At 45.1% G+C, this 24,819-nt stretch overlaps 1 pseudogene; it reads right to left on the bottom strand.

The window, feature by feature from the left end:
• Positions 1-18,156: 18,156 nt before the first annotated feature.
• Positions 18,157-18,548, bottom strand: LOC108590302 (large ribosomal subunit protein eL33 pseudogene; annotated as a pseudogene).
• Between the last annotated feature and the right edge of the window lie 6,271 nt (positions 18,549-24,819).

Genomic DNA, 24,819 nt, shown 5'->3' with positions numbered 1-24,819 from the left:
CTAACCTCAAATGATCCGCCTGACTAGGCCTTCCAAAGTGCTGGGATTACAGGTGTGAGCCATCACGCCTGGCCACCACATGGTGGTATTTTCTTTTTGGTCTCTGCCATTTTACGATAGTGGGCGGGGTTCAATCCTAGCTTACGAATGAGTATTTTCCGGTTGATATCTGTGTGACCTTTACCATTTGTTGATTCTTTTCCCCTCCAGGAACAATGTCTGGCTTCCCTTCTTAAATTTTCCTTTCTGAGCTGGGTGCCATGGCTCATGCCTGTAATCCCAGCACTTTGGGAGGCCAAGGCAGGCAGATCACGAAACTGGCTAACAGGGTGAAACCCCGTCTCTACTAAAAATACAAAAAATTGCATGCTGTTGGCAATTAATATAAGAAAATAAATAAATAAATAAATAAATAAATAAATAAATAAATAAATAAAATACAAAAAATTAGCCAGACATAATGGCACGCACCTGTAGTCCCAGCTACTTGGGAGGCTGACGCAGGAGAATCACTTGAACCCAAGAGGTGGAGGTTGCAGTGAGTCAAGATCACACCATTGCACTCCAGCCTGGGTGACAGACTCTGTCTCAAAAAAAAAAAAAAATTTCTTTCTGGTCGGGCATGGTAACTCATGCCTGTAATTCCAGCACTTTGGGAGGCCAAGTTGGGTGGATTATGAGGCCAGGAGTTCAAGACCAGCCTGGCCACCCTAGCCAACATGGTGAAATCCCATCTCTACTAAAAAGAGAAATATTAGCCGGGTGTGGTAGCACATGCCTGTAATTCCAGCTACTCAGGAGACTGAGGTAAGAGAATAGCTTTAACCTGGAAGGTAGAGGTTGCTGTGAGCCAAGATCCCACCATTGCCCTCCAGCCTGGGTGACAGAGTAAGACTCCATCTCAAAGAAAAAAAAAATCCTTTCTCTAAGCAACTGAAAGACTACCTTTGATAAAGTTGAAAAGTGAGAAATATCAGGTGTTTGCCCTGGCTAAAGTTGGGTAATAAGATATTTAAAAGAATTATTTTTTTACAGCACTATGGCTAAAAGTCAGCTTAATTCAAAGTAGATATTCAAGCTATAGGTCTATTTAAAAGGCTTTTATGTTTTTCTCTTCTTGGATCTTGTTTTTTGGAAAACATTTTTTTTCTTCTCAGTCAACTGAATTATTTTTCTCCATTTTGTCTTGCCACATTTTTTTTTTTTGAGACAGAGTCTTGCTCTGTCTCCAGGCTGGAGCACAGTGGCACAGTCTTGACTCACTGCAATCTCCACCTCCCAGGTTCAAGTGATCCTTCCGCCTCAGCCTCCCAAGTAGCTGGGCCTACAGGTGTGTGCCACCATGCCCGGCTAATTTTTGTATTTTAGTAGAGACAGGGTTTCACCATGTTGGCCAGGATGGTCTCAATCTCTTGACCTCGTGATCCGCCCACCTCGGCCTCCCAAAGTGCTGGGATTACAGGCAAGAGCCACCGTACCTGGCGCCACTTTTTTTTTAAACAAAGGGTCTCATATTTATTACTGAACCTAGTCTACTAGTGCACAGCACATAAACACAGAGAAAAAATGTATTCCCAACAAAACGTGCAACTGTCCAGATAGTGGTGGCATTTTCTGGTGGTGACATTACCAGCTTGATATGGTAAGGTGGTCATGACTTTGATAGAGCATAATATGTGTGCCATCTCATGTGCACTTCCTTAAAGACCCAGCTTGGCTCTTCTCCAATGTTTCCTTTTGGAGTCGTACTTGATTTTGTTACCAGTTTTCATCCAGATCCACTGCGGAATGGGACAATTTTGCTTTGGTATCTTGGGCAAGAAATGCTTAATTCTGAAAGTCTTGTGAGAAGAACATGGCGAGAAGAGGAGTCAAGCACATACCAAGAGAGGGGCTTGTCTTGCCACCTTTTTTTTTTTGAGACATAGTTTTACTCTTGTCACTGAGGCTGGAGTGCAGTCATGCAATCTCGGTTCACCGCAACCTCCACCTCTTGGGTTCAAGTGATTTTCCTGCCTCAGCCTCCCAAGTAGCTGGAATAACAGTCGTGTGTCACCATGCCTGGCTAATTACTGTATTTTTAGTAGAGATGGGGTTTCACCATGTTGGCCAGGCTGGTCTTGAACTCCTAACCTCAGGCAATCCACCTGCCTCGGCTTCCAAAAGTGCTGGGATTATAAGCATCAGCCACTGCACCCGGCCTGTCTTGCCACTCTTAATACACATATGAGAGGCCCTACGATAACTTCTGGAAGACTGGGACTCCTTGGGAAAGACAGAAGGCATGGTAGACCCCATTTTGGAAGAAAACCTGTTTTCCTCATGAAACTCCAGGAATTAAAAGCAGATAGATTCCACTCAAAATCTAAGGCTTTATTCTGTTTTGTATTGTGTCATCTAATGTTTTTGACTTTTGGGGGTATCAGAAATTGCTTCACATTATGAGAGAACTTTGATGTATAATAACTAGGTAGGACATATCCTTTTGGGAATGGCTAATGGCAGTTATGGGGAAAATACTCAGCTTTGCCTGTTTCGATCAGAGAAGCATGCTATTGGCCACCTAGGAAGTATAGAGATGTTCCCCCACCACACACACTGAGAGATAGGACTCCCATGGGGATTGGCTGATTTCCTGTTTTCGAAATCCAGGATCTGGTTTAAAATTGGGATTCTTAGTTTTAGGGATCTATTTTTCTCTTTCAGCTGTGCCTGCTTATTTGGCCCTAGAAACTACATGTTTTCCTAGCCAAGTTTTTTGAAGGACTACACCCTGAGGCCAGTAACCCAATTAAGAAACTGGCAAGGTGAGGTGGCTCAAGCCTGTAATCCCAGCACTTTGAGAGGCCAAGGTGGGTGGATCACCTGAGGTCGGGAGTTTGAGATCTGTCGGAGCAACATGGAGAAACCCCATCTCTACTAAAAACACAAAATTAACTGAGCATGGTATGCCATACCTGTAATCCCTGCTACTTGGGAGGCTGAGGCAGGAGAACTGCTTGAACCCAGGAGGTGGAGGTTGCAGTGAACTGAGATCATGCCACTGCACTCCAGCTTGGGCCACAAGAGCAAAACAAACAAAAAAAGGCAGTGCGGTGGCTCATGCCTGTAATCCCAGCTGTTTGGGAGGCTGAGGTGGGCAGATCATGAGGTCAGGAGTTCAAGATCGGCCTAATATGATGAAACCCCATATCTACTAAAAATACAAAAATTAGCTGGGCATAGTGTGCCTGTAGTCCCAGCTACTTGGGAGGCTGAGGCAGGAGAATCACTCAAACCTGGAAGGCAGAGGTTGCAGTGAGCCTAGATTTTGCCACTGCACTCCAGTCTGGGTGACAGAGCGAGACTCTGTCTAAAAAAAAAAAAAAAAATGAACATGTATATAACAATATCTGTCGATGCTTAGTTAGCTTCTAAGTGTCCAAAAGCACTCACTAACAAGCCAATAATTGCTGCTTAAATGGAGTATACCAGGCAGAAGTGTCAGGCAAATGCTGTGCCCAAAAGCCTGTATGGTACTTACTGCATAGTGCCACAGGCTCCAGTCAGCCTAACTGTCAGTCACTGTCATGTGTAGCTCAAAAGCCTCAGTAGAACTGTTCCAAATGAGAGGTCAGTCTGTACAGCCTACTGGACAGTTTCCTTAAGCACTCCTCTTCCTTCTAGTTCCTTCATGAGTATAGTGATATCATTCCCTCTCCTCCCTTTTTTCCTGGCATCTTGTACTGTTTCACTAGAAAGAAAGTAGGCTCTTAATTGCATATTCATACCCCAATCACATTTTAATTATGACATTTCCCCACTGGGAACATTCCTTACAATCAAAAGAAGTGGGAATGCCCACTGGGAACATTCCTTACAATCAAAAGAAGTGTTATACATACTTAACACTTCTGTTCCCACAATATATTCAGCAGTATCAGTTACTACCATTTGGGTATGTTAACCATTCACCGAGAAAAACATAATACAGTAAGTTTAGGCCGGGCGCAGTGGCTCACGCCTGTAATCCCAGCACTTTGGGAGGCCGAGGCGGGTGGATCACGAGGTCAAGAGATCGAGACCATCCTGGTCAACATGGTGAAACCCCATCTCTACTAGAAATACAAAAAATTAGCTGGGCATGGTGGCATGTGCCTGTAATCCCAGCTACTCAGGAGGCTGAGGCAGGAGAATTGCCTGAACCCAGGAGGCGGAGGTTGCGGTGAGCCGAGGTCACGCCATTGCACTCCAGCCTGGGTAACAAAAGCGAAACTCCATCTCAAAAAAAAAAATACAGTAAGTTTCAAGGGCCACAATGGTATGGCCTCTTCTACCACAGACAAACATATCGATTTTGGCAGGAATTAGAAATCTGGCAGGTCATGGTAGCTTCATCAGAAACATGCAGTCCTTTTCTTTGTAAGAGGCATCAGTTCTTTGAGGGCTTCGGTGTAGTAAATCTATCCATATAGTCCCCAGGTTTTTTTGTTTTGTTTTTTAGTTTTCAGTTTATTTTTTTGAGACATAGTCTCACTCTGTCCCAGGCTGGAGTGTAGTGGCGTGATCTTGGCTCACAGCAACCTCTGCCTCCCAGGTTCAAGTGATTCATCTGCCTCAGCTTCCCAAGTGACCGGGCATGATGGCCCATACCTGTAATCCCAGCTCTCTGGGTGGCCCAGACAGGCAGACTGATTGAGTCCAGGAGTTTGAGACCAGCCTGGCCAACACGGCAAAACTCTGTCTCTACTAAAAATACAAAAACTAGTCAGGCGTGGTGGCACAGGCCTGTGGTCCCAGCTACTCGGGAGGCTGAGGCACAAGAATCTCTTGAACCTGGGAGGTGAAGATTGCAGTGAGCCGAGATCTCGCCACTGTACTCTGTCGTGGTCGAGAGACAGAGAGACTCTGTCTCAAAAATAAAAAATAAAAAAATTGGCCTGGCATGGTGGCTCATGTTTGTAATCCCAGCACTTCGGGAGGCTGAGATGAGGGATGACAAGTTCAGGAGTTTGAGATCAGCTTGGCCAACACAGTGAAACCCCACCTCTACTAAAAGTACAAAAATTAGCTCGGACTGGTAGTGGGCACCTGTAGTCCCAGCTACTTGGGAGGCCAAGGCAGGAGAATCGCTTGAACCCGGGAGGCAGAGGTTGCAGTGAGCCGAGATTGTGCCACTGCACTCCAGCCTGGGTGACAGAGCTAGACTCAGCCTCAAAAAAAATTTTTTTTAATTTAATTTAAAATTTAGGCCAGGCATGGTGGCTCACACCTGTAATCCCAACACTTTCGGAGGCTGAGGTGGGCAGATCACAAGGTCAGGAGTTCAAGACTAGCCTAGCCAACACAGTGAAACCCCATCTCTACTAAAAAAATACAAAAATTAACCAAGCATGGTGGCATGAGCCTGTAATCCCAGCTGCTAGGGAAGCTGAGGCAGGAGAACTGCTCGAACCCGGGAGGCAGAGGTTGCAGTGAGCCAAGATTGTGCCACTGCACTCCAGCCTGGGTGACAGAGCAAGACTCCATCTCAAAAAATAAAAATTTAAAAATAAAAAATAGCTGGGCGTGGGGGCTCACGCCTGTAATCCAAACATTTTAGAGGCCATTTTGTGTGCACCATAGTGCAGGAGAACATCCCATCCTGTGCAGGTGGAGCTTTTAGATGGGGACACCTGGACAGGGCTCTGAGCAAGCTGTGTAGCTGAGCATTAAGCTCCACCGGTCTGAGGTGCACTGAAGACCTTCGGTTTGCTTATTTATTTATTTGAAACTGAATCTTGCTCTGTCACCTAGGCTGGAGTGCAGTTGCACCATCTTGGGCTCACTGCAACTCCGCCTCTTGGGTTCAAGTGATTCTCGTGCCTCAGCCTCCTGAGTGGCTGCGATTATAGGTATGTGCCACCACGCCCAGCTAATTTTTGCATTTTTTAGTAGAGATGGGGTTTCACTATGTCCAGGCTGGTCTTGAACTCCTGGCCTCAAGTGATCTCCCCACCTTGACCTCCCAAAGTGTTGGGATTTCAGGCTTGAGCCACTGCACCCATCCTCGAAACACTTCTTTAAACAATTTTCAGTGTTGCGGTCTGGTCACTGGGGCTTTGACCTAACATCTTTTATACTAAAATGTTAGGTGACTCCACATACTCATTAATGGATTTGGTCTGAGACTAATTGCTTAGTTTTTATTTAAAATTATGTTACACTTTGATTCATGTGTGTCCTGTTTTAATACTCCAGTATTCTTGACTTCAGCTTTTTTTTTTTTTTTTTTTTGAGACGTAGTTTTGCTCTCCTTGCCCAGGCTGGAATGCAGTGGCATAATCTCAGCTCACTGAAACCTCAGTCTTTCAGGTTCAAGTGGTTCTCCTGCCTCAGCCTCCCAAGTACTTTTACAGGCCTGTGCCACTGCGCCCGGCTAAGTTTTTGTATTTAGTAGAGACAGGGTTTCGCCATGTTGGTCAGACTGGTCTTGAACTCCTGACCTCAGGCGACCCACCCTGCTCAGCCTCCCAAAGTGCTAGGATACTGTCATGAGCCATTGTGCCCAGCTGATTTCAGCTTCTTCAATAACCAGTTACCTCAGTGGTGTCTGATCCCAGGAAAGTGTTTTAGCACAGTTTTGACATGTTTACTTGGTTGGAAGTACATTGTGGGAATATAATGAAGCCAAAAATATGGGAATATTGAGAGTCAAAAATATGGTTTGCCCTCAATTCTTTCAATATCCACAAAACTTCTGAAATATGCCCTACATGTGTCCTTGAGTATATTACTAATAAGGTATACAATATAAAGCTTCCATCTCAGAAGTTAAAGCACTGTAGAATTGCCAACATTTATACAGAACTTAGTATTTGTCAAGCACTGTTCTAAGTGCTCTACAGGTTTTAGCGCCTATTACCCTCAGTGAAGTTATTACCCAGTGAATAGTCCCATATTGCAGATGAATTTGCTATCTCACTATGAGATAAGGAATTTGCTCAAAGTCACACAGAATCAGAATCAGCTTCTCTCTAATTTTTTTTTAGTAGGTGGGGTAGTTATGTTGCCCAAGCTGGTCTCCAACTCCAAGGCTCAGATCCTTTGGCCTCAGCTGCTCCCTGGAGTAGCTGGAGACTAGAGGCACATGCCACCACACTGGGCAGGATCTGCTTTTTAAAGTAGTCTTCTGTGCTGTTAGTGCAAAGGGGAACTGGACTGGAAGTCTGGAGGCCTATACGTCAGACTTAGCTCTACTATTTAACAGTTGTTTAGTTTTTTTGTTTGTTTGTTTGTTTTGAGACAGAGTTTCACTCTTACTGCCCAGGCTGGAGTGCAATGGTGCAAGCTTGGCTCACTGCAACCTCTGGGTTCAAGCAATTCTCCTGCCTCAGCCTCCCGAGTAGCTGTGATTACAGGCACCTGCCACCATGCCTGGCTAATTTTTTTTTTTGAGATGGAGTTTCACTCTTTTTGCCCAGGCTGGAGTGCAGTGCAATGGCATGATCTTGAGTCACTGCACCCTCCTGGGTTCAAGCAATTCTGCCTCTGCCTCCCAAATAGCTGGGATACAGGCATGTGTCACCACATCCGGCTAATTTTTTTTTTTTTTTTGTATTTTTAGTAGAAACAGGGTTTCTCTATGTTGCTCAGGCTGGTCTCAAACTTCCCACCTCAGGTGATCCTCCAGCCTTGGCCTCCCAAAGTGCTGGGATTATAGGCATGAGCCACTGCACTCAGCCCAGTTGTTTGATTTTGCAAGATACAAATGCTTAAAGTACAGTTGACCCTTCCTCCCTCTCTCCCTCCCTTCCTTTATTTTTTTTGAGATAGAATCTCACTCTGCCACCCAGGCTAGAGTACAGTGGTGCAATCCCAGCTCTGCAACCTCTGCTTCCCAGGTTCAAACAGTTCTCCTGCCTCAGCCTCCTGAGTGGCTGGGATTACAGGCATGGGCCAACATGCCTGGCTAATTCTGTATTTTTCACAGAGATGGGTTTTTACCATGTTGGCCAGGCTGGTCTCAAACTTCTGACCTCAGGTGCTCCACTCACCTCTGCCTCCCAAAGTGCTGGGATTACAGGTGTGAACCACCATGCCCAGCCTCAGTTGACTCTTGAAAGGCATAGGTTTGAATTGCATGGGTCCACTCATCCACTGCCTTTTTTTAAGCCAAACGCAGATTGAACATACAGTATTCATGGGATGTGAAATTGTCTGGGGAGGGCCCACTTTTCCTATACTATTATTCCTCAGGGCCAGGTATGGGACTTGGGTATGCTTGGATTTTGTTATCCTTGAGGGTCTTGTAATGGTTATAAGACCAATAACTGGCGGTGGCAGGAAGGAGCGGGGCAGAGTAAAATTAAATAAATAAATAAATAGTAACAAGACCAATAACCAATCTTCTGTGTATACTGAGAGACAACTGTACTGTATAGCTGTGTCTCAAGTTTCTTCACCCGAAAAATAAGGACTGTATACCAGTGCTGCTGACTTCCCTGAGTAGTTATGCTATCAATACAGTGGGTTTCTTGTTTGTTTGGTTTTTGAGACAGAATCTCACTCGGTTGCCCAGGCTGGAGTGTAGTGGGGCAATCTCAGCTGAGATTATAGGCGTGAGCCACCACGCCTGGCCGCAATACAGTGATTTTTAAGAGTAGAAGCATTTTTTTTTTTTTTTTTTTTTTTGAGATGGCATTTCACTCTGCTGCCCAGGCTGGAGAGCAAGGACTGGATCTCAGCTTACTGCAACCACCGCCTCCTGGGTTCAAGCGATTCTCCTGCCTCAGCTTCCTGAGTAGCTGGAATTATAGGCGCCCACCACCAGGCCTGGCTAAGGTAGGAGTATTTTTAAAGCAGTAAAACATTGTATGAAACAGGTGTTAGATTGTAATTGTTTCACAGTTTTGGCTATTGAAGTAGGTTAATTAGGCAATTTACTAAATTATGACCCAGGTGACTATATTTATGTCCCTGAAGTAGAATTGCCTTTACATTTGAATTGTAATTAACGTTGGTTTTTGTTTTTTTTTTTGCCAGATGAAATAATTCATTCAGTTCTGATAATAAACCACATTTGCAGAATAGCTGCATCCTTTTAAAGTCAATTATGTGAATGATTACCTTTGAAATCACCTGAGACACTACTAGTAAATGAGTTTCTCAATCACTCATAATACTAATAATATAGCAAATTATAGTCAAATTTTGATGTTTTAAAGTCCAGTGGACTCTAGAAAATATAAACATAGAATGACAGTAATAATCATTGATTTTAAAAACAATTGTTAAAGGCCAGGCACGGTGGCTCACGACTGTAATCCCAGCACTTTGGGAGGCTGAGGCAGATGGATCATGAGGTCAGGAAATCAAAACCATCCTGGCCAACATGGTGAAACCCCATCTCTATTAAAATACAAAAAATTAGCCGGGTGTGATGGCACGCACCTCTAGTCCCAGATGCTTGGGAGGCTGAGGCAGGGGAAACACTTGAACCCAGGAGGCAGAGGCTGCAGTGAGCTGAGATTGTATCACTGCACTCCAGCCTGGTGACAGAGCATGACTCTGTCTAAAAAGTAAAATGATTCTTTATTGACAATAATTTTGCCTTTTTATGAGCCAATAAATTCTCTAATTGTTTATGACAGTTTACATTTAGTTACATTACTTGCATCAAAGGGGTACTAAAAGTTATACTGAACTATGCTATGGCCACAGACTCTCCTGCCTAGCTTGAAATTCTAGATACTAACCGCAACTGACATGGAATAGGGCTATGTATCTGGTGGATATTCATGTTAGTCAACTCTGAAAGGTGTCTTTTTAGCATGCAAATACTTATGAAAATTTTATAGAAGGGTAACAAATTCTAAGAGTCTATCTTGAGTTGACTTTTTTCTTTCAGACAGTTTTGCTTTGTTGCTCAGGCTGGAGTACAGTGGCTCACTGGAAACTCTACTTCCTTTGGTTTTGCACTTCAGCGTTAGTTTTTAATGGTATCAAATATAGGGCTTTTGTGCTGTCAGAGGCAGATGGTCAAACGTACCAAACATTCTGCAAAGGTGAAGTGACTTTTCTTAACTGCCTGAAGTGTCTCAACTGCCAGGCCCCTGCAGATCTTTGTTTCCTCATTCTCAGCTAAGGATTATACAATCAATGGATTTGGGCAGAGCAATTGCTAAGTATCCTCTTTCAAATTATACTTTGGGGTAAAAAACTCCATTTCAATGCTACAAAACTCAAATATCAGCTTATTTGAAACATTCTATGAGCTCTACTCCCAGATGTTTTCTTGGTTTTGAGGGACCCAGTGAGGATAAAAGGAACATGATATTCATGGTAGTAAGGGCAAAAATGTTGTTTACTCCACACACAAGATGATTTTTTCCTATAGTAGCACACAATTGAGTTTATTTATTTTATTTTGAGGCAGAGTTTCACTCTTATTGCCCAGGCTGGAGCGCAATGGCTCAATCTTGGCTCACTGCAACCTCCACCTCCTGGGTTCAGGCGATTCTCCTGCCTCAGCCTGCCGAGTAGCTGAGATTACAGGCATGAGCCACCATGCCCGCCCAATTTTTTCTTTTTTTAATGGGGTTTCACCATGATGGCCAGGCTGGTCTTGAACTCCTGACCTCAGGTGATCCACCCACCCCGGCCTCCCAAAGTGCTAAGATTACAGGCGTGAGCCACTGCGCCCAGTCAATTTTGTATTTTTAGTAGAGACAGCGTTTCTCCATGTTGGTCAGGCTGATCTTGAACTCTCGACCTCAGGTGATCTGCCTGCCTTGGCCTCCCAAAGTGCTCATATTACAGGTGTGATCCACAGCGCCGGGCCTGAGTATATTCCTAATAAGGTGTACAATATCCAGCTTCCAACTCTACTTAGGGGGCAAGGTGATGTGAGAGATTATGATTAGAGCAACAAGACATAAACATAATGGTGACTGAATTATCTATAATTACTGTCTCGTCTCCCATGCTATTCCAAAGACATTCACCCAGCCTTTCCCTCCATTGGTTCAAAATAAGACCACTTTCGGGCCGGGAGCGGTGGCTCAAGCCTGTAATCCCAGCACTTTGGGAGGCCGAGACGGGTGGATCACGAGGAAAAGAGATCGAGACCATCCTGGTCAACATGGTGAAACCCCATCTCTACTAAAACAAATACAAAAAATTAGCTGGGCATGGTGGCGCGTGCCTGTAATCCCAGCTACTCAAGAGGCTGAGGCAGGAGAATTGCTTGAACCCAGGAGGCAGAGGTTGCGGTGAGCCGAGATCGCGCCATTGCACTCCAGCCTGGGTAACAAGAGCGAAACTCCATCTCAAAAAAAGAAAAAAATAAGATCACTTTCTTCTCCCTCACTAGAGATTTGTCTTACTATTTCTTCTATGCATATGAATAGGGAGAAGAAAGTCGCTATCAAGTAAATTTATATGTGTGTGCTTTTATTTATTTGTGTAATTATAATAATTATTATTGAGACAGAGTTTCGCCCTGTTGCCCAGCCTGGAGTGCAGTGGTTCGATCTCAGCTCACTGCAACCTCCACCTCCCAAATTCAAGCGATTCTTCCGCCTCAGCCTCCCCAGTAGCTGGGATTATGGACGAGCGCCACCACGCCCAGCTCGTGATCCACCCTTCTCGGTTTCCCAAAGTGCTGGGATTACAGGTGTGAGCCACCACGCCCGGTCATATTATTATTTTTTAATGAGACGGGGGGGGGGGTCTCACTGTCTCCCAGGCTGGTCACGAACTCTTGAGCTCAAGAAATCCTTCTGCCTCGGCCTCCCAAAGTGTCATTTATATTTTATATACACCCAAGGACCATAGGGCAGATACAGCACAGGTGTTGAAAAGTCAGCTTTGAATTAAGCCTGTTGGAGATGTAGCAATAACGGGCAGAAACACAGAAAGATGGGGCGTAGGGCTGGGTGCAGTGGCTCACGCCTTTAATCCCAGCACTTTGGGAGGCCAAGGCGGGCGGATCCCTTGAGACCAGGAGTTGAGATAAGCCTGGACAACATAGCGAAACCCCCTCTGTACCAAAAACATAAAAGTGGCAGGGCGCGCACCTGTAGTCCCAGCTACTCCGGAGGCTGAGGTGGGAGGATCGCTTCATCCCGGAGGGCGGAGGTTACAGTGGGCCCAGATCGCGCCACTGCACTCCAGCCCGGGTGACAGAGTGAGACCCTGTCTCAAAAAAAAAAAAAAAAAGAAAGAAAGAAAAGGAAGCGGGACTGAAACTTCAGATGGGACTGAAGCTCACCCCAGGAAGGCTTACGGAGAGAGGCGCCGGCGACGCGTCTGCATCACGCGTCACTTGCACGCGCGGTTCCCATTCCAGCGCCGGCTCTCGCGAGAGCCCCGAGCGCGAAACCGAATCTGCAGGCGCACCACCGTTTGCCAGCGGCACCCTTCCTTCCGCTTTCTGGGTAATGGTCGCAACAGTTGCACCAGCGGATGAGAGCGAAAACCTCTAGTGCTGCCTCCCCGTGACCGCCAGTTGCGGGACCACGTTCTCCCCAAGAGCCCAAGAAGGGCGGACAGCAAGGCGCGCGTGGCCCATCCTGGGTGGAAGAAGTGGCGGAAGTGGTGTTTGGGAGACAATACCTGAGTTGGTGTGCCGCGCATGCGCCGAGGGAAGCGACCAGATGGTAGGGTGACGGCGCGCAGGAACCGGCGTCCCAGAAGCCAATAGTCTCGGGCTCCGTGCGGCGGTCGCAGGACAGCGGATCCGGAGGCCAGTCACGTGACCCACTCGTGGCAGTCAGTGTGGGGCGCTGTAGTAGCAGTTAGTGAGTCATGGGAACCTAGCGGGCTGCCTCCACAGATCAGTTTCTGCGTCAGATTCCATTCCCTCCAGCGGTACCTGAACCTGCGCAGTCCTCTGCATCATCTTGTTCCCTGGGGATGGGACCCGTAGCCCCATTCTTCATAGAAGGGAAAGATATCTGAGCAGGTGGAAGGGACAGGTGCCCTGGGCATTGTCTTGATGCCCACACGATGCGTACCCTCGCATGTCCCACCGTGCGGTGGTTCTGTCGTGGCCCTATGGGGACTCTGCCAGATGGGGACGTCACGACGCTGCCCTGGCGGGCAGGGTATTGGGGGTACCGGCTGCATAGTTTCACCCCGCCCAGTAGTGACCGCGTCTTTTTGCGGTTTTCCTGAGTCTTGTGGCCCAAGACCTCTGTAGTCTCCTTCCCGCAATGGAGATGTCCTAGGAGGGTCTTCTGTTTCCACATTAGGGAAATGGAAACCTACATAGTTTAGTAACAAATTGAAAGAGTACTCCAAAGTCTTTCTTTTTTTTTTACTTTTTTTGAGACGGAGTTTCGCCGTTGTTACCCAGGCTGGAGTGCAATGGCACGATCTCGGCTCACCGCAACCTCCGCCTCCTGGGTTCAAGCAATTCTCTTGCCTCAGTCTCCCGAGTAGCTGGGACTTAGAGGCGCGCACCACCATACCCAGCTAATTTTTGTATTTTTAATAGAGATGGGGTTTTACCTTGTTGACCAGGATGGTCTCGATCTCTTGACCTCGTGATCCACCCGCCTCAGCCTCCCAAAGTGCTGGGATTACAGGCGTGAGCCACCGCGCCCGGCTCTTTTTTTCTTTTTAAGAGATGGTGTCTCGCTATGTTGCCCAGGCTGGAGTGCAGTGGTTGTTCACAGGTGGGATCCCACTACTGATCAGTATGGGAGTTTCAACCTGCTCCATTTCTGACCTGGGCCGGTTCACCCCTCCTTAGGGATCCTGGTGGTGCCCCGATCCCAGGAGGTCACCAAATCGATGCCGAACTTAGTGCAGACACCCAATCCACATAGCACACTGCAGCCCAGAACTCCTGGGCTCAAGCGATCCTCCCACCTCAGCCTCCCAAGTAGCTGGGACTACAGGCATGTGCCACCGCGCCCAGCTTTTTTTTTTTTTTTTTTTTTTTTTTGAGACAGAGTCTTGATTTGTCATCCAGGCTGGAGTGCAGTGGTGTGATCTTAACTCATTTCATCCTCCCTTTCCAAGGTTCAAGCAATTCTCGGGCATCAGTCGCCCGAGTAGCTGGGACTATAGGTGTGCATCATCACGCCCAGCTAATTTTTTTTTCTTTTCTTGCGATGGAGTTTTGCTGTCTTTCCCAGGCTGGTGTGCTGGAGTGCAGTAGCACAATCTCCGGTCACTGCAACCTTTGCCTCCCGGGTTCAAGTGATTTTCTTCCCTCTGCCTCCCTAGTAGCTGGGATTACAGACACCCATCACCACATCTGGCTAATTTTTGTATTTTTAGTAGAGATGAGGTTGCATCTTGTATGTCAGGTTGGTCTCAAACTCCTGACCTCAGGGGATCCACCCACCTCGGCCTCCCAAAGTGCTGGAATTACAGGCATGAGCCACCGTACTTGGCCTTTTTTCAAGTTTCTTTCAGCTGCCTGATGTTTATGTTATGTATCATCCATGGTGTCTTTTCATTTTGCCCAAACCGGACTCAATCTCCTGGGACTGAAGAGATCCTCTTCAGCTTCTCGAGTAGCTGGGACTACAGGTGCATGTCAGCACACCCATAGTGTCTTGTTTCCTTGTGTGTTCTTGAAAAACTGTGAGAAAAAATACTTGTGGCTTCTTTCAGAGAAGATCTTTGTTTGCTTCTGCTAGGTCCCTTGAAGCCCTTTCAATCTGAGACTAGCTTTCATGGGTTGAAGTTCTTTGGGTCACAGCAAATGCAGATAACAAACCTGGGCAAAAGTTGCCCAGTGTGCCCAGTGACCACATCGACTCAAAGATGGGAATTGAAAAATTTTGCTTTGCCTCCTCCCCACTCCCATTATTGTCAGAACCTTTCACAGTGTTCTGAGATGCTGGCCCACCTTCACTGATAGGGCATAGCTTATGAAATCTCAACTTAATATAGGAAGGGTCACCTAGTAGCATTTTTACCGTGGGAAACCCTAGATGTTGGATGCTGTTTCCATGCCCTGTGAGGTTACTGAAAACAGAACTAGATGTTCCTTGACTGGCAAATGTCCTCAGGGACATTTATCAGCAGCTTCATGCTTTGAGAAATGTGCCTTAAATTTTATTCAGCATCTTTTATTTTCTGGAGTGCAGTGGCATCGTCTCAGCTCACTGCAACCTCCACCTTCCAGGTTCAAGCAATTCTCCTGCCTCAGCCTGACAAGTAGCTGGGATTACAGCTGCCCACCACCACGCCCAGCTAATTTTTGTATTTTTAGTAGAAACGAGATTTCACCATGTTCAGGCTGGTCTTAAACTCCTGACCTCAGGTGATCCGCCTGCCTTGGCCTCCCAAAGTGATGGGATTACAGGCATGAGCCACCGTGCCCATCCAGTTCAGCATCTTTAGTCATTATCAGTGCACACATTGGTTGAATAAATCAGCCCATCATAACTGGAAATAGATGTTTGACATTTCATTCATTTTCTTCAGTCTGTTTATTTTATATCTGAAGATACATTACTGAAGGCTAAGTCTCTATATCTTTTTCATTTTATTTTATTTTTATTTTTCGAGATGGAGTCTTGCTCTGTTGCCCAGGCTGGAGTGCTGTGGCGAGATCTTGGCTCACTGCAACCTCTGCCTCCCAGGTTCAAGTGATTCTCCTGCCTCAGTCTCCTGAGTAGCTGGGATTACAGGTATGTGCCACCATGCCCAGCTAATTTTTGTAATTTTAGTAAAGATGGGGTTTCACCATGTTCGTCATTGAATTTTGATAGGGATATGGCCAAAGTCAGACTGATTTTCCTTATCCTTTTTAGTTGACACATTCTTTTTATATGGATAGGCCATTTTTTTCAGGGTCAGACTTGGAAAGGATGTACTGTAACTAGTCTCTTAGCTTTTGGGTCCCTCTCCCACTAGCTAAATAGGTAAAGAACTAATTTTTGTATTTTTAGTAGACATAGGGTTGCACCATGTTGGTCAGGCTGGTCTCGAACCCTTGACCTCGTGATCCACCCACCTCAGCCTCCCAAAGTGCTGGGGTTACAGGCATGAGCCACTGTGCCTGGCTGGCTTATTTTTTCTTACCTGTGAACTTTGTAGCCATTGCTCCATTTTCTTCTGGCATTGAATTTTGTTAGGGAGAGGGCCAAGGTCAGACTGATTTTCCTTATCCTTTTTAGTTGACAGGTATTTTTATAAGGATAGGCCATTTTTTTTTTTTTTTGAGACAGTGTTTCACTCTTGTTGCCCAGACTGGAGTGCAATGGCGCAATTTCGGCTCACCATACACTCTGCCTCCCGGTTCAAGCGATTCTCCTGCCTCAGCCTCCCAAGTAGCTGGGATTACGGGCATGCACCACCACAACCAGCTAATTTTGTATTTTTAGTAGAGACGGGGTTTCACCATGTTGGTCAGGCTGGTTTCAAACTCCTGACCTCAGATGATTGGCCTGCCTCAGCCTCCCAAAGTGCTGGGATTATAGGTGTGAGCCACCAAGCCCAGCCTTGGATAGGCTATTTTTTTCAGGGTCAGACTTGGAGATTTACTGTACTTAGTCTCTTAGCTATTGGGTCCCTCTCCCACTAGCTAAGTAGGCAAAGAACAACCCCCAACTTCCAAGGAGAATGCAGGAGTTCAGCTAAATTTTCTTTGTTCTACTTTTGTATATTCTAGTGTTCACATGTGCACATACACATAGATATGACTAATGATGCAATATGGGTAACTATGGACATTCATTAATTACCAGGTCCCCATTGTATGCCTTAAATTGTGCTATGTGCTTGATTTATACCTTAAAACATAAGTTCTTGGACTTATGAAGCACATAGTTAACTCAAAGAGCTAGATTTTTGAAAATAGTCAAGCAACTATTTTTTTCTTTTTAAGAAAGTGTCTGGCTCTGTAGCTCAGACTGGAGTGCAGCGGTGCCAGTCATGGCTCACTTACCTTCAACCTCCTAGGCTCAAGTGACCCTCCTACCCAGGCCTCCAAGAGTGATAGGATTATAGGCATGAGCCACCACACATGGCCAAGAAACTGTTACTTAATTAGAATTGTCATAAATGCAGCCGTGACAAAGTCAAGGTATTATCAAAGTATGAAATAGAAAGACCTAATTTGGAAGATTTGGGTAGGTTTCAATGAATAAGTTACAGATTAATAAAAGAACTGAAGGAGGAATTGGCTAGGTGAAAAGTTATGAAGTGAGCCTTGTGGGCAGAGGGAATGTAATGTGCAAAGGTCCTGAGATTGAACAGAGCTCGATAACCTACAGGAACTGAAAAAACGTTAGTGCTGTTGCAGCATTCTGAGCAAAGAGGAGAATTGCCAAGATGAGTCTAGCCATTTTACACAGGACTGTGTGGGCAATGTTAAGTAATTGGGCTGATACCTGTAATCCTAACACTTTGGGAGGCCCAGGTGGCCGGTTCACCTGAGGTCAGGAGTTCCAGACTAGCCGGACCAATATGGTGAAACCCTATCTTTTTACTAAAAATACAAAAAAATTAGCTAGGTGTGGTGGTGTATACCTGTAGTCCCCACTTCTTGAGAGGCCGAGATAGGAGAATTGCTTGACCAGGAGGCGGAGGTTGCAGTGAGCTGAGATTGCGCCACTGTACTCCAGCCTGGGTGACAGAGCCAGACTCCCTCTCAAAAAAAAAAATTATGACATTATCCTGATAATAGAATTTTTAGAAATTTTTTTTAAGGCCGGGTGTGGTGACTCACACCTGTAATCCCAGCACTTTGGGAGGCCGAGGCAGGCGGATCATGAGGTCATAAAATCTAGACCATCCTGGCCATGGTAAAACCCCATCTCTACTAAAATATAAAAAATTAGCTGTGCATGGTGGCGTGCACCTGTAGTGCCACCTACTCAGGAGGCTGAGGCATGGGAATCGCTTGCGTCCGGCAGGCGGAGGTTGCAGTGAGCCAAGATTGTGCCACTGCACTCCAGCCTGGCAAAAGAGCAAGACTCCGTCTCAAAAAATTTTTTAATTTATTATCATTATGTTTTTTAAGACAGGTGTCTCACCATGTTGGTCAGGCTGGTCTTCAACTCCTGACCTCAGGTGATCCGCCCGCCTTGGCCTTCAAAGTGCTTGGATTACAGGCATGAGCCACCGTGCCCGGCAAAAAAAAGAAATTTTTTAAAGGTAGTTTTTAAAATCTACTTAATAAAAATAGAAGAGCACAGATCCACATTTATTTATTGACTTTTCATTAGTTTAAATCCTTGAGGGGTACAGCATCACTCGGATTCTGTGTCCAGTAACCTTAGCAGGAAGATCACTTTGCAATTTGGCATAAACCAGGTCACTGTTTCTGTGGGCCTGAGTTCCCTTTCCCTAGATGACTCTGGTTTTGTTAGGTTTGCCACCAGGAGTCACTGTTTTTCTTTGCTTTGTATACGTAAGTGCATCTCTTGCCCAAATGTAATTGTTTGATCTTGGGCATAAACACTTTCCATTTTAAGAAGAGCTGTGTGCTCCCTTTGGTTCTGGAGACCCCGCTTATAGCTGGCAAAAATGTCCTTGAATCACAGCCTTCCAGACATAGTTCCTTTAACAATTCCTGTTCCCAGCAGGCCTCCACAGGAGCCAAGATGGCAGGAAGAGAATTATTAGAAATTTTTTAAGCCAGGGGAAGATGTGTTCAATTTTTTTTTTTCTTGAGATGGAGTCTCACTCTGTCACCCAGACTGGAGTGCAGTGGCACGATCTTGGCTCACTGCAACCTCCGCCTCCTAGGTTCAAGCAATCCTCCTGCCTCAGCCTCCCGAGTAGCTGGGACTACACGTGCGTGCCACCACGCCTAGCTAACTTTTGTATTTTTAGTAGAGATGGGGTTTCACCATATTGGCCAGGCTGGTCTCGAACTCCTGACCTTGTGATTCGCTCACCTTGGCCTCCCAAAGGATTACAGGCATGAGCCACCGTGCCCGGCCCAAATTTTGGTTTTTATAATGCAGTATTCCTTAGCTGAAAATGGAGGATGGGCATGGGCACAAGTGGAAATGAAGACTCCAGTGAGATGACTAATGGTCTAGCAAAAGATGAAGGCATTTTGAAAGATAGTGATAATAGTGAAGTCTAAAGAAGTATATAGATTCATAAAGCATTTAAAGGTAGTATTAGGCCGGGCGTGGTGGCTCATGACCAATACTTTGGGAGGCTGAGGTCGGAAGATTGCTTGAGTCCAGGAGTTTGAGACTAGCCTCGGCAACATATGGAGTCCCTGTCTCTACAAAAAAATAAAAATATTAGCCAGGTGTGGTGGTGTGTGCCTGTAGTCCCAGCTACTCAGGAGGCAGAGGTGGGAGGATCATTTGAGCATGAGACATTGAGGCTGTAGTGTGCCATGATTGTGCTCCTGCACTCCAGCCTGGGTGATGGAGTGAGACCCTGTTTCAAAATAAAATAAAATAAAAAGGTACGATCTTGGGAGTGTGGGGATAAATCTTACATGATGAGGTGATCAAGAGAGCTGCCATACTTTTTTTTTGAGACAGAGTCTTGCTCTGTTGCCAAGTGCCAGGCTGGAGTGCAATGGCACTGTCTTGGCTCACCGCAACCTCCACCTCATGGGTTCAAGCAATTCTCCTGCCTCAGCCTTCCAAGTAGCCGGAACTACGGGTGTGTAACACCATGCCCAACTAATTTTTGTCTTTTAATAGAGATAGGGTTTCACTATGTTGGCCAGGATGGTCTCGATCTCTTGACCTTGTGATCCACCCGCCTCGGTCTCCCAAAGTGCTGGGATTACAGGCGTGAGCCACCGCGCCCAGCCTGAGAGCTGCCTTACTTTTGTAAAGAAATCTAGATTCCTCTCATTCCTCCCAGAAAAACAAAAAGATTTATATTCTCTTTCTGGAATAAGGCTTTATACTATCCAGGAAGCAGAAAGTAAACGTTCAGAACTTTCAGCACAAAGTTTGGTCAACATGAAACATAACCAAGGAAAACAGAGTTGGAGGAGAGAGGGAAATGCCTATAAAAGGAGCTACCTAAAAGCTGTACAGCTTTGAGGGCTCTTTGGGGGAAATCAAAGGAATTAGAGGTGTTTCAGTTGAGGACCTACATTTTGGACTCAACCCATGGCTGTGCTCCTCTGTGTCCCCTCATCCTTTCTGGGCTTTAGGGGTCACCCTGGTGTCTAAGACCTAGCCTCCCATGGTATGACCCTCACCACTGTCACCTGCATCCCTTTTGTGAGCCTTGGACTGAGGCCTATTTAGTTTCAGCGTCTGAGGTCAAACCACTCACAAAAAAAGTGCCTCTTTTTTTTTTTTTTTAAAAGATGGGGTTTCACCATGATGGCCAGGCTGGTCTTGAACTCCTGGCCTCCGGTGATCCACCCACCTTGGCCTCTCAAAGTGCTAGGATTACAGGCATGAGCCTCTGCACCCGGCTACCACAGGGCTTCTTCTACCCTAATTAGATAAAACTGTATTTCCTGGTTAATAGCTATCAGTTATTGAACACCCACTCCATGCCATCCACTTTACTCTGCATGGAAGCTATCCCATATCACATTTGATCCTTCTAACAACTCTGAGGAAGATTCATTATCATTGTTCTGCATTTTAAGATTAGGAAATGTGGAAAAATGAAGGTCAAGGAGTTTAAATGTCTGGCCTGAGTTAATAATTCCCGTAATTGGCAAACTGAGATTCCAGGGCTGATCCACCCCACTCCACAGCCCTGACTTTTCAGGTTACTGTGTCTGGTGTAGCCTCTGCTTCACCTCAGTCTTAGCTCTGCCTATGTTTGCAAGCCCATCAGAAAACATTACTTGGATTTCGGATCGTTTCCTTAGCCTGGCAGTGTTGAAAAGTGGGGCCTATAAGAGGTGATTCTGTCGGATCCAAGATGGCCGACCACTAACAGCTCAGGATTGTAGCTCCCAGTGAAAGCTCAGAGAACGAGACGACGCCACACTTTTAGACGAATTTTCGTCACTCACCGATTAGCCGATTCCCAGTGGAGGAGCCCCACGGGTCACCAGCGCGACTCTTGTGGCCACCGCAGCGGTTTTGCCAGCGTCTCAGCGCAGCAGCTCTTCATGCAGAGCCAACGGGACTGCTTCCCCTACTGACCAGAGTTTGGAGCTCCGGGAAGTCAGAGCCGCTTGTTGCGGACTCAAGAGGGAAGCCAGACCAGAGATTCCCGGGCAGAAGAGCACCATCAGTCTTATTGCTGCTATTTAGGCTGCCACAGTGGGTTGCTCGGATCCCAGCATTGGGAATCAATAAGTCGGACATCAACTCAGAAACCTAATTAGAAAGGTGGGTCATCTACAATGAAGGGAAAAAAACAGCCTGAGAAGGCCGAGTATACTCAAAATCAGAACCCATCAGCAACGGAACAAGCCCTGATGGAAAAGGACTCATCAGCAACCGAACAAGCCCTGATGGAAGAGGACTCATCAGTAACGGAACAAGCCCTGATGGAAAAGGACTGTGTTCCATTATCTGAAGTAGGCTTTAAAAGGTGGATGATAAGAAACTTCTGGGAGTTAAAGGAACTTGTTCTAACCCAATGTAAAGAAACTAAGAACTTGGAAAAAAGATTAGATGAAATGTTGAAAAGAATAGACAATATAGAGAGGAATACAAATGAACTTATGGAGTTGAAAAATACAACACGAGAATTTAGTGAAATATGTACAAGCTTAAACAGCCGAATGGATCAAGCAGAAGAAAGGGTATCAGTGGTAGAAGACCAACTTAATGAAAAAAAACGACAAGACAAGAATAGAGAAAAAAGGATAAAAAGGAATGAGCAAAGTCTCCAAGCAATACGGGACTATGTGAAAAGACCTAATATACGCTTGATTGGTGTACCTGAATGTGACGGAGAGAATGAATTCAAGCTGGAAAATACTCTCCAGGACATTATCCAGGAAAATTTTCCTAATTTAGCAAAGCAGGACACTATTCAACCCCAGGCAATACAGAGAACACCACAAAGATATTCCTCAAGAAGACCAACCCCAAGGCACATAATCGTTAGATTCACCAAGATCGAAACGAAGGAGAAAATATTAAGGGCAGCCAGAGAGAAAGATCAAGTTACCCATAAAGGTAAGCCTATTAGGCTTACAGGAGATCTCTCAATGGAAACCCTACAAGCTAGAAGAGAGTGGGGGCCAATATTCAATATACTTAATCAACAGAACTTTCAGCCCAGAATTTCATATCCTGCCAATTTAAGCTTTACATTTGAAGGAAAAATAAAATCTTTTAGGAACAAGCAAGTACTCAGAGATTTTATTACCACCAGGCCTGCTTTACAAGAACTTCTAAAAGAAGCATTATACACAGAAAGGAACAACCAGTATGACCCTTTCTAAAAATACTCCAAAAAGTAAAGAGCATTAATATAAAGAAGAATTTTTATCAACGAAAGGACAAAATAGCCAGTTAATATCAAATGGCAGCAACCCTAAATTTAAATCGACCAAATCTCCCAATCAAAAGATACAGACAAAATCTAACGGTATATCCAAAGATATACATAGACTCAAAATAAAGGGTTGGAAAAAAAAAACGTACCAACCAAATGGAGAGCAAAAATAACTAAATAAAAAGCAGGAGTTGCAATTTTCACATTTGACAAAATAGATTTCAAAGCTACAAGGATACAAGGGTAAAAGGATTAATGTAATAATAAGAGATCTTAACACCCAGATACATAAGACCCATAATGAGATTTAGATTCAACGAGACAGAAAATTGATAATGATATCCGGGACTGGAACTAAGATCCAGAACAAATAAACTCAATAGAGCTCTCCATTTTAAACACACAAAATATACATTATCCACAAAATCTAACGATATATCTAAAGATATACAAAGACTCAAAACAAGGGGATGGAAAAAAACTCACCAACCAAATGGAGAGCAAATATAAATAAATAAAAAGCAGGAGTTGCAATTCTCACACTTAATAAAATAGATTTCAAAGCTACAAGGATGCAAGGGTAAAAGGATTAATGTAACAATAAGAGATCTTAACACCCAGATACATAAGACACATAATGAGATTTAGATTCAACGAGACAACAAATTGATAACGATATCCAGGACTTGAACTCAGAGCCAGAACAAATAAACACAATAGAGGTCTCCATTTTAAACACATAAAAAAAATAAAAAAAAAAGAGGTGATTCTGTCATGAGGTCTGTACTCCCATGAATGGATTAGTGCCATTATTTCTGGAGTGGGTTAGTTATCACAGGAGTGGGTTCCTAATAAAAACATGAGCTGGGGTCAGTTGAGGTGGCTCATACCTATAATCCCAACACTTTGGGAGGCTGAGTCAGGTGGATCGCCAAAGGTCAGGAGTTCGAGACCAGCCTGACCAATATGGTGAAACCCCATCTCTACAAAATACAAAAGTTAGCCAGGCATGGTGGCATGCACCTGTAGTCCCAGGTACTTGGGAGGCTGAGACAAGAGAATTGTTTGAACTCGGGAAGTGGAGTTTGCAGTGAGCTGAGATTGTGCAACTGCACTGCTTAGTCTACTTTTTTTTTGAGACAGTCTTGCTCTGTCACCCAGGCTGGAGTGCAGTGGTGCGATATTGGCTCACTGCAGCCTCCACCTTCCAATACCTCAGCCTGGCCCTGCTCAGTTCACTTGATCATTTGTTATTTTTCTCTTAAGTCTTGGCCTGTATGCTTGTTTTTCTTCAAGACTGTCTTGATTAAAGCCACTTTTTGCTTCACTGCTGTTTTTCTCTGAATGTGAACACAGAAATATGTGTTAGGTTTATGTATGCAGCTGTTTATTCCTGCATTGTCTTATATTGGTAAAAATCTGAAATAAACTAAATGTCCATATTGAGTCTGGTTAAATAAAAGATGATAACATATGGCCCAGAGTGGCGGCTCATGCCTGTAATCCTAGCACTTTGGGAGGTTTTTGGGAGGTTGTGGTGGGCAGATCACTTGTGCTCAGTTCAAGACCAAGCGAGCCAACATGGTGAAACCCCATCTCTACTAAAAATACAAAAATTAGCTGGGCATGGTGGTGCATGATTGTAATTCCAGCTACTCGGGAGGGTGAGGCAGGAGATTTCGCTTGAACCGGGGAGGTGGAGGTTACAATAAGCCAAGATCAGCACTGCACTCCAGCCTGGGTGGCAGAGTGAGACAGCATCTAAAAAAGAAGAAAAAGAAAAAAAAAGATGGTAATATAAAGGTAGAATTCAGTGAAGCCATTAAAAAAAGTTAGAATAATAATTTTGTCATGGGAAACTATTACCAGTACATCTCAGTTAAAAAAATAAAAAAGACATGGAACTTCCCATCCAGAGAAGAAAAAAAAAATGTATATATATAAAATAAATAAAAAAAAGACAACCAGGCCAAGCACAGTGGCTCACGCCTATAATCCCAGCACTTTGGGAGGCCAAGACAGGCAGATCGCCTGAAGTCAGGAGTTCAAGACCATCCTGACCAACATTGTAAAACCGTCTCTACTAAAAATGCAAAATTAGCTGGGCATGTTGGTGTGTGCCTATAATCCCAGCTACTCAGGAGGCTGAGACAGGAGAATCACTTGGGCAACGTGGCAAAACCCCGCCTCTACAAAAAAAAAAAAATTAGCCAGGCATGGTGGCAGACGCCTGTAATCTCAGCTACCCAGGAGGCTGAGGTAGGAGGATTGCTTGAGCCCGGGAGGCTAAGGTTGCAGTGAGTAGAGATCTAGCCACTGCATTCCAGCCTGGAAACAGAGTGAGATCTTGTTTCAAAACAAAGACAAACACACACATTAAAAAGCACATTAAAAAAAGAAAAAGACAACAACAACGGGCGGGCGGGCGTGGTGGCTCACGACTAATCCCAGCACTTTGGGAGGCCGAGGAGGGTGGATCACGAG

The sequence above is a fragment of the Callithrix jacchus genome, chromosome 1 (genome assembly GCF_049354715.1).
Source record: "Callithrix jacchus isolate 240 chromosome 1, calJac240_pri, whole genome shotgun sequence".
Lineage (NCBI taxonomy): Eukaryota > Metazoa > Chordata > Mammalia > Primates > Cebidae > Callithrix > Callithrix jacchus.
This window is presented reverse-complemented; position numbering and strand designations above follow the sequence as displayed.